This window comes from Lygodium microphyllum, chromosome 5 (genome assembly GCF_053477565.2).
Source record: "Lygodium microphyllum isolate KBCC chromosome 5, Lygodium_microphyllum_v1.1.10, whole genome shotgun sequence".
In the NCBI taxonomy this organism is placed as follows: domain Eukaryota; kingdom Viridiplantae; phylum Streptophyta; class Polypodiopsida; order Schizaeales; family Lygodiaceae; genus Lygodium; species Lygodium microphyllum.
Window position 1 is genome coordinate 48,552,659 of NC_141139.1, and position 10,287 is coordinate 48,562,945.

Sequence of the window (10,287 nt, forward strand, 5' to 3'; positions counted from 1 at the left end):
TCACAAAATATTAGTGGACCTGGAGCGTCCTCTAGCAGTGGTTCACATTCTTCGCCATGGACAGGCAGATTGAGATCAGGAGAATCTTCTGAAGGCAGCGCAAATAGTGGTATGCAGGTATCACGAAAAGGAAAAGAGAAGGTAGATCAGCCCATGTTTGATGTGAATGCAGGTCACTCTTATGTGGATGGTGAATCCAGTGGCTCAGAACAGAGCATTGATGATGAGTTGGGTATTCCTTCTATTGTTACACCTGGAGTAAGGAAGACCAGGGATGTTTTGAGAGCACCTGGGAGTGAACCTACTTTGCGCAGGTCTACGAGAGCTAGGTATCCTGTGGATAGGCTGAAATATGATGGATTTACAGCCATTCACTATGCATATATGGTCAAAGTGATACAGGAACCAGAACCCACTTCTTTTGAGCAAGCCATGGGAAAAGAAAAATGGGAGAAAGCCATGGATGAAGAAATGGATGCCTTGGAAGCAAATGCTACATGGGAATTGGTACCTTTGCCTAAAGGTAAGAATGCAATTGGCTGTAAGTGGGTTTATAAGGTGAAGCACAATGCAGATGGTTCTGTGAACAGATACAAGGCAAGATTAGTAGTCAAGGGGTATGCACAGACATATGGCATTGACTATGAAGAAACATTCAGTCCGGTTGCAAGGATGGCAACCGTAAGAGCAGTCATTGCTATGGCTGCATCAAAGGGATGGTCTTTACATCAAATGGATGTAAAGAATGCCTTCTTGCATGGTGATTTGCAAGAAGAGGTCTATATGGAGCAGCCACCAGGTTATATGCATGCTGTTCATCCTGAGTTTGTTTGCAGGTTGAAGAAAGCCTTGTATGGCTTGAAGCAAGCACCTAGAGCATGGTCTGACAAGATAGGACAGTATCTTGTCACTATTGGCTTTCAGATTTCCAAGGCAGATTTCTCACTTTATGTGAGAAAAACAGAGAAAGGTATTATGCTACTTGTCATTTATGTTGATGATTTGATTATGACAGGTGACAGTGATGAAGATATCCTTCATGTGAAAATACTATTGAAGCAGAAGTTTGAGATGAAGGATTTGGGAGAGCTGCGTTATTTCTTGGGCATTGAGGTGATTAGATCACCAAGTGGGATACAGCTCTTGCAGAGGCAGTATGGATTGGACATGCTGTCCAAATATGGGATGACAGGCTGTAAGCCTATTTCAGTTCCTTTGGAGCAGAATGTGAAGCTGAGCACAGATGCAGGTGAGCTTCTGGAAGACCCTACTATGTACAGACGCATAGTAGGAAGCTTGATTTATATGACTATTACCAGGCCAGATTTGAGCTATGCTGTTGGATTGGTAAGTCAGTTTATGCAGGCTCCAAGGAAACCGCATTTGGATGCGGCTAGACGCATACTCAGGTATGTGAAGTCCACATTGCAGTATGGACTATTTTATGAGACTGGGGTTCAGATACAGTTGCATGGATACACTGATGCTAATTGGGCTGGTAGTATTTCTGATAGACGATCTACCAGTGGATATGTATTCTCTTTTGGGAGTGCTGCAGTCACTTGGAGCAGCAAGAAACAGCCTACAGTTGCCTTGTCGAGCACAGAGGCTGAGTACAGGGGTGCAGCAATGGCTGCATGTGAAGTAGCTTGGTTGCATAAGCTACTTTATGATATGCATCAGTCTACAGATGGGCCAGTTGTCATTTATTGTGACAACATGAGTAGTATACACTTGGCAAATAACCCAGTCTATCATGCTAGAACAAAGCACATTGAGGTGCATTATCACTATGTGCGAGAGAGGGTTTTACTAGGTCTTATTGATCTAGTTTATGTCAGCACAGAGGATCAGGTAGCTGACATATTCACGAAGGCATTGGGCGCAGAGAAGCTGCACAAGTTCAGAGACCTGCTTGGTGTGCAGGAATTGGGATTGAGCTCGAGGGGGAGTGTTGAGATATCGAGCTCCACTCGTGATACGCCAGGGTGACCGTTGTGTATTTATGTCACCGACTTGTCAGTTGCAGACGCGGTTGGTACACCGCCCATGAATAATAGCTACATGATAGCTATCCTTATCTACTCTAGTTTGTGGCTCACTTAGTATGCCACCTTAGTTAGTTGAGTTTGGTTTGAGACCCATATAGAGGGTTCTTCTATTTCTTTGTACTAGAGTTCTTTTGGCTTACACAACTAAGAAGAGGAAAACTGTTTTCAGCCTCCACCCTTGTGTGTCTTCCCCCATTGTGCAAGCAAGAAAGCTTCAAGCGAGACTCCTTCCTTCTCTCCCACAATCTTGACAGCCAGGATGTACTTGCACTTGATTGTATCCTAAGAAGCCATTCAGAAAACTGTAGGCCTCTTTACTAGCCACCCTCTCTAGCATATACTCAGTGTATGGTAGTGGATAATTATCTCTCTTCGTGGCAGCGTTGACTTTCTTCTAATTGATACACACTCTAATCTTTCCATTCTTCTTCATTACAATCATTATCGGTGACACCCAATCCATGTGCTCAACTTTATAAATGAATCCTTCTCTTAATAGCTTATGGATTTCATTCTTGACAATGTGAGCATGTTTGGGATTCATCAGATATGGTCGTTTCTTGACTGGCATTGCATCGGGTGTCATCGAGATGTTATGAGTCACTACACTCGGATCTACACCCTTCAACTCATCAAGGGACCAAGCAAATACACCTATGTACTCTCACAAGAGAGCAACAAGAGTTGGCTCTTCTTCCTCGGTCAAGTCGTCGGCCATGAAAATAGGTCGAGGTGTCTCCCCTTCCTTAGCTAAATCGACCTCCTTGACTTTGGTGGATCCTTTTATAGGCTCACTCACTACCCCTTGTCTTTTGGATCCTAGCAAGACCCCTACCCTTTTCCCTTTCTTAAATCTCGTGAATCATTTCGATAGATCTTGTGGCTTTGTCTACTTCTCAACTTTGTGGATCCCTAGGCTATTTCCTTTTTTCCTCCTTCAACCTTCAACACCTTAAGTGGATTGATAGGTCTCCTTTGGTGCGTTTGGTGTTAGGTGGTTGGGATATCTCAGGATCAATGTCCTAGCTTACTCCAACTCAGAATAGAACTCTATGTCTTTGCTAGAAGAGAGAGTCTCTCCTAGAGGTCGTAGCTCTGATGGTGATTCTATTTTGAGCATTAGTGTGGCACTTGGTTGGGTAAGACCCACTCGTTCATAATCAATCACTCGTATGTGCTCCAACCTCGTGCAATTGCAACCCACTCGCATGACTCCTTTCTCAATTCTGAGGATGCTCTTCTTCTACGGTTTGGAGTTTGTCCGTATTCGTTCAATCACATGCCCCTCAGTGTCGTAGTCTATCGTGTTGATCTCTTCTTTGCTCTTGCCACTGGAGGAACAACAATCTTCGTACTCATCATCTTTTTGAACCGTCCTCGTCTAACTAATGGTCATCTCCTAAGTGTGTTTCCTTGTCATCAGTGAGACTAAGGCCCAATTGTACATCAAGTTTAGGTCATGCACCTTGGTTCATCACCACTTGAGTTCATCCAAGAGATCCTTGAGTGGTTTAAGATTTGCAGCTGGGTTACTAGCTAATTTGTCCGTCAGCTTCTCTAAGATCTCGTGGAGGTCTCGTTTGTTGTTCAGGATGTGGAATGTGACAGAGGCGGGTCGCCCATGCGAGCTTTTAGCCACCATGCAGGCTGGTACTGAGGGCATATCTTTGGGCTCACCGACTGTCTTAGCACCTTGCTCATATTCCTCATTATCCGAGAATAGCAGATCGATTGTGGCTAGCACATGCATCCAATCTTGCTCATCCTCAAGGCAAGGGATATAGTTGGTTAGCAGCCCGTAAGATTTTCCAATCTGTGTCGCCCTTTAGCATAGTTGAGATGGTGTCTAGGTTGATTGATGTAGTCTTCCAAGTATCCTTCTCCACACTTACTGCTTCCATCAGATTGCCCAAGAAGATAAGACCATTCTCCCAATCTTCTATGGCTCGTGCGTTGCGCATCCAGGGTTGCCCTAAGAAGATATCATGGTCCACTCCTTTCATGATTATGAAGTCCATAGAGAATCGAACTTTTGTAATATTCAATGGCCAAATTTTCAACACTTCGGATGGATTTACTTTTGTTTCATTAGTCAGTGTGACATTGAACCTATCATCCTTGACGATAGGTGGGTTACCCCAAGCCTAGAGTACTGTGTGGTTAAGCACATTGACTCATGCCCCCATGTCTATAATATCTTTCCTCGTGGTATCATCTAGAGCTACGACCGGCAAGACCATGTGCATCTTTGTGCCTTCCCAGAAAGCATTAACATGCAAGGACTCAAGCACTGAGTGTAGAGTTAGGCTTGGTATTTGCATTACTATGTGGTGGTCTCACAAGAAGTTAATGATGGCTTGCTCTATCGATCCTTCCACCCATTTCTTTAGCTCCTGTCATAGTGTCGGATGTTGTCTAAGTAGGTCTCCTATGCTCAGAGTTAGAGGGGTGGTTAGTAGCATTGTGAGAAGATTGCTAGGTGCTTACTTCTCTCCTAGTTCTGCTCTTTTGGCCAATGGCATCGACTGGTTTGCTGGCTCGTAGTGTTCAAGCTCAATCTAGGCAACACAACGTATGGTGTAGATGTGTCCCTCAATCGTATGGGTGAGACTAGCATACTTACACTAGAGAGATCATCGATCTCATCTTCCAATATGGGCTCTGTGTCCTTTAGGTGTTCTTGGGCTCCTTTCACCCATTGTTTTACCTTTTCTATGGCTTCGAGTTGGTGCTTCGGATTGGGGTACTCCTCTACCTTAAGACTCCCTTTCTCAGTAGTCTTTGGAGTGGATGTCTCTACCTCAGCATCCGTGACTTTCAACAGGTAGTGTCGTTGCGCTCTCAATTTTTAGGCGTGACCTTTGCTTCACTTTTCTTCTTTCTTCACCTATGGCTTTTCTCTTCGATTGAGGTTGTGTCCAAGTTACTAGGCCTTGGCAATGATATGCCAGCCTACTTCGTCTACGCACAAATCATAACATGTAATAGGATGGACATGGCCTCCCCGTCGAGTGTCTCAACACTAAACATTCCCAATGGAATTGATGGTACAATTGCCGAACTAGAGGATGGTTTCTACCTAGGGGAATCAACAAAGAGGTGGGTGATTTCACACCTCTACCTCTACCTCTTCCTAACACCATCACCAACACTGGTCCATAGTCCATGAGAACTTGATTTCCCTCTTCGTCGTACGAGACATAAGGATTCACACAAGGCTCCTCATCATTTGGCTCCTCCATGTAGTGGACTGGAGCGTTGCTCAATGGATGGGTTACGTAAGGTCCAAGTAGCCTAGGTATACCTGTGGGATTGATTTCCATCCTAAGGATGACTGGCTTTGCATCATTAGGTGCTAGAAGGGCCAATAGGACTCCTCTCCCAAAGAAGTTGAGGCATATTCCTCCCTAGGTAAGGCTGTTAGTATAGGAGTCTCCTCGGCAGTCTGCACTGCATGGCATTGTGGCCGAACCTACCGTAATTGTGGCGCAAGGTCGGGACCTAGGGTCCTGACACTTAGCCTCATAGTTCGCTAGATGTTGTTGCCCTTTTTGAGGTTCTAAAGCTGGCTTCATCTCGATTCAAACTCCTAGAGCTTCTCTCCTTGAGATAGTCATCCACTTGTATCTTCAAAGACCCTAGCTAGTGCATCTCTCTGCAAGCTTGAGTTGCCTACCAAGGCCTTGTAGAGTTCCTCACTCTGTATTCCATTGATAAATATGGTAGACATTGCTCTTTCAGCGGGTGGTTCATTAGTTGGGATTCTCTTATAGAGACTCTGTACGTGAGTAATGTAGTCCCTAATGCCCTCTTTGTCCCTCTGCTTGACATTCATCAATCACACTATAAGATTATATGAGTACCCAACCTCTGACAAATGAAAAGACTCTTGAGGATATTGAAATTGTTGCGCTCTATAGCGTCTAAGCTTGTGTACCACATCCTACCCTTATCACCTAAGCATAGGCGAGTATTGAGTGAGATCGTTGAGGCCGTTAGCCTCGCAAACCTACTCAAACTACTCTACGAAACTATACGGGTCATTGCTCAGCTGGTACTTGTCTAGCTGTTTCACAACTTGGGGATTTTCGATTGGCTCTTGGAGCCTTGGGTAACTCCTAATCTTGCAAGCAATGACATTGTTAGTGCTACTGCCCTTTGTTCTCCCGACGTGTTGTCAATTAGTTGCTTCGTGAGAAGCTCACTTAGCATGTTAAATCTACCTCTAGCGATCTTTTCTCTCTGCATTCGATCATGTTTGATTTCTATTTACACGTGCTCAGCTTCTTGCATTTCTATGTCCTGCCACAATCGCCGAGTCTACTGTTGCTGGTTGTATGCCACTATGCTCTATAAAGCTTTTCCCACCAGCTTTCTTTCCTCCTCGTGTTCACTATGATGTCTTTATATGGTCTGCCATGGTGGTTCAACCTAGTTTGTGCGTCGTATTCATTCACCATCTGCTAGATTTTGACTTGGAAATCCCAAAGGTCAAGCTCTTCGTTTTCACGATTTATACTGGGTTCTACCATATCTGCAATCTCTTGCTCCACCAAGTTGTCAATGAGGTTAATCAAGTCAAGTAGTGTCGTGCTCTCAATGGTGTCACTCCTATGTGTCTGCCTTTCTGTGTTGTATCTCTCACTTGGTCCTATCAATTGGGATTCTTGATCACTCATCTAGATTTGAGGGTCGTCTCCTATCGGTGGGTTCATTTTGTTTATTAAGTTTGAGTGTGTTCCTTCTTATTTACAGAAAATCCTCAAGTTACGCGTGTGGTGCTTTTTTTCGTGCACTATACAAAATCAAGCTTTTAATTTTTTTAAGTGCACTTCAAGTGTTGAAAACATTGTGGGTATGAACACGAGATAATGAATGCAGCTTCCGCACTCCGATCTATGTTCTCGGTTGAATAGGGATTTAGGCTCCATCACTAGCCACTCTCACTTGTCTCCTAGGGTCTATGCTACATTATTCAGCTCGATTAGGGTCAATTGGAGTGTGCAGGTTAGTCTATGGCTCTAAAAGGGGCTAAAAACTGATGTGACTATTAGTGGTTGTGTTTAGCCATCGAGTTGTTGCAATTTCTAAGGTAAATTCTGCTTGTAAGACTTTCAGAGCCTTCCTTATTGCAAAATGAGTTTTTCTTTATCCGAGATGTGCTAAAATTTTCAATTTCTCTTGTTAGATTTTTTTTCCGATTCTACAATGTCTGATTTTGTAGTGTCTGATTCTGCAGTGTTCAATTCTACAATGTCCAATCCCTAGGATCCGACGTCGAATCCTCAATTGTCTCATTATTTCAGTGCATTTGATTTAGGCTTGTCCGAATCTGGCATCCGACTGTGATGTATCCGATTTGGACTAGTTTGATCATCATTTATCCGAATGGTCGATGGCCGAGTGTCCGAATCCAATTTTGGAGATGTCCATAATTGTAGGCCGTCCGATCGTATGTGGTCTAATTTTTGAAATACGATCCTAGTTATCCTAGTTGGTCTGCCGATCCTAGTTGGTCTGGTTTTCGGAATTGGATGGGTAGTGTCTGATCTCGAATAGGTTGAGGTAGTCTGAGCGTCCAATTGCCCGGAACTGGGGACATCCAATTCTGGGAATTGGACCCTGCGAGCCATGTCTGATTCTGGCGGCACACAAACAATGATGTCGAAAAATCGAATCGTGGCAATGATTCTAATCACACAAACACACAAGAAGCTCCAGAATACAAGGATGGACACCCAAGAAGGTTTCTATATATGTGGTATGTGCAAAAAACTCTTGTGGAAGCCACATCGATTTGCTCAAATCTCAAAGTCTCTCTCTCTCTCTCACTACAGCTGAAGATAACAATGAGCTTCCCTCTTGCTCTCTGGGGTCGTAAACCCTTGTTCTGCTCAGCCTTGACCTCTCTGATCGCTCCCCTTGTGGTATTAACACATTTAAGTGCTATTTTTCCCCACTTTTCCCTTGTTTGGGCCTCTTCTACAATAGAAACACTAAAGCTTTTCGCTTCGATCTCTCAATCCTATTCTACTCTAAATGCAACAAAAATCAAAACCCAAATACTAAAATGATTTCTCCTACTTGTCTACTCATCAAAAACCCAAAATACTTACTTATTCTGAAGATTAAAAACCACAAATCTCCTACCTATATCAAGCACCGGTTCGTAAATGAAACCGTACTTCGACGCTCGATTTGAGATACGCAAATGCTCAAGCTTCAATCCATTAGTTTCGGCAACGGAACCAAAATGTAGTGGGAGCTCACATTCATCTACCAAGACCCACAGACCGCTTATTGCTTCAAGTGTTTCAAGCAAGCACAAATGGCTATCTCTCACCTAGCTGATACACCTTCGATCCAATAGGGGTGTAGTGAGCTTACCTTAATACCCGAATGAGTAGCCCCCTCCCTCAAGCAAGCTAGTAGCTCCACTATTCAAGATGCAAGCTCAAGAAACCTCAAGCCTCCACCTCCAAGCTTCATCCTCCATAGCGCAAGATCCCTCATCCTCACACTCTCACACTACCTCTCTCAACCACACACAAGCAAGCAAGAAGGAGAGAAGAAGATAAAAATATGAGACCACTTTTGCGACACACCAAAGAATGATCTTGTCATTCACTTTTCGAGTTTATATATACAAGCCCTAAATCCCTGGGCACCCATCCCCTTTTTTACATGACTAAGCATCTTGCCAATGTCCTCTTTCCCTATTCCCTTCTAGTTGCCTTATTCCTTCACCTATTTCTGTTTAGACTTTAGAATTTGCATAGGAGGGAGTTTGGTGCTCTTATAAAATGAATTACATTGTGCTCTATGCTTTCCTTGCTAGGACGTTCATAGCACCTAGCTAGAATATTCAGTACTTTCCCACGTTCTTTTCTCAGCACCTTGCTAGAATATTCAGTACTCTCCCACGTTTTTTTTTAAGCTCACCATCTCCTCCACTTTTCTTACCTGGGAAGAATGAGCTTCTCTATTCACTTTTTGACTTGGGCTTTCTTGGTCTTCCTTTGCTTCTTTTTGGGCTGCATGGTCCATAACATGTCTGTAACAAGGATACAAACCAATCAAGCTAACATCTATCTCTAGTAGACTGCCATAAAAGACACTATGAGGCATGTACCTCCTATCGAACATTATGATCTTAGGCTACTAGAGCATCAACTACTATAGGCTATCTAGTTGGCTGTAGAGTAACAAGAGGCCTCTCTTTAGAGATCACATTGCATACCTCGACAACCTACTCAGGTTGCTTATACAATTTCTCCTCATAAAAAATGATATCATGGTTGCAGATGACCTTTCAAGCTTGCAGATCCCATAGCCAATAGCCCATCTCACCTGTATTCTCATAACCAAGAAAGATGCACTTCACAGAATTAGAATCCAACTTATTACGCTTGTCCTTAGAAATATGGTGGAAAGACTCATAACCAAAGACATGCAAATGAACATATGATGAAGGTTTTACAAACCATACCTCCTCTACAACCTAATAGTCAAGAGCAATGCATGGGGATCGATTAATCAAATGTATGGTAGCAGTAACTTCCTCAGTCCAAAAGTATTGTGATAAGCTTGCCTGGCTAAGTATACTACGAACTCACTCCTAAATCATGCTATTCATGCACTCTGCCGCCATACCATTTGGAGTGGAGTGTACGGGTTAGTCAACTGACACTTAGTACCCCTCTCGTCACAAAAGTGCTCAAAGGCTTTAGATACATACTCTCCCCCATTGTCAAATTCTAGGTATTTCATCCTATACCTAGCCTAGTTTTCAACGAATACAAGCCAATGCTGAAATGTAGCCAAGACTTCCAATTTCTGCTTTAATCAATAAAAGTAATGAAATACTTCATGCCACCTAAAGACTTATAGGGCAAAATTCCACAAACATCAAAATGAATAAGAGCCAGAGTCTCACCCATGTGTATGATGCCAGACTTCTACTGCAAACTACATGTTTACCTGCCATAAAGACAATGATCACAAGAATCAAAATACTTATAGTCAAGGGAAAGAAGATACTACAAGCATATAAGCATTTTCAGTCCCTTTAATGACATGTGCATAAGGCGGGGATACCATAATGATACATGTGGTACTGCAACCACTACCAAAACACAGTCAATAGACCTAGATACAGGTAAGGATACACAGTGCTAGCCTTAACACCTTGTGCTAGGACAAAATTTGCAACGTAAGCTTCCATGAGACATTACTA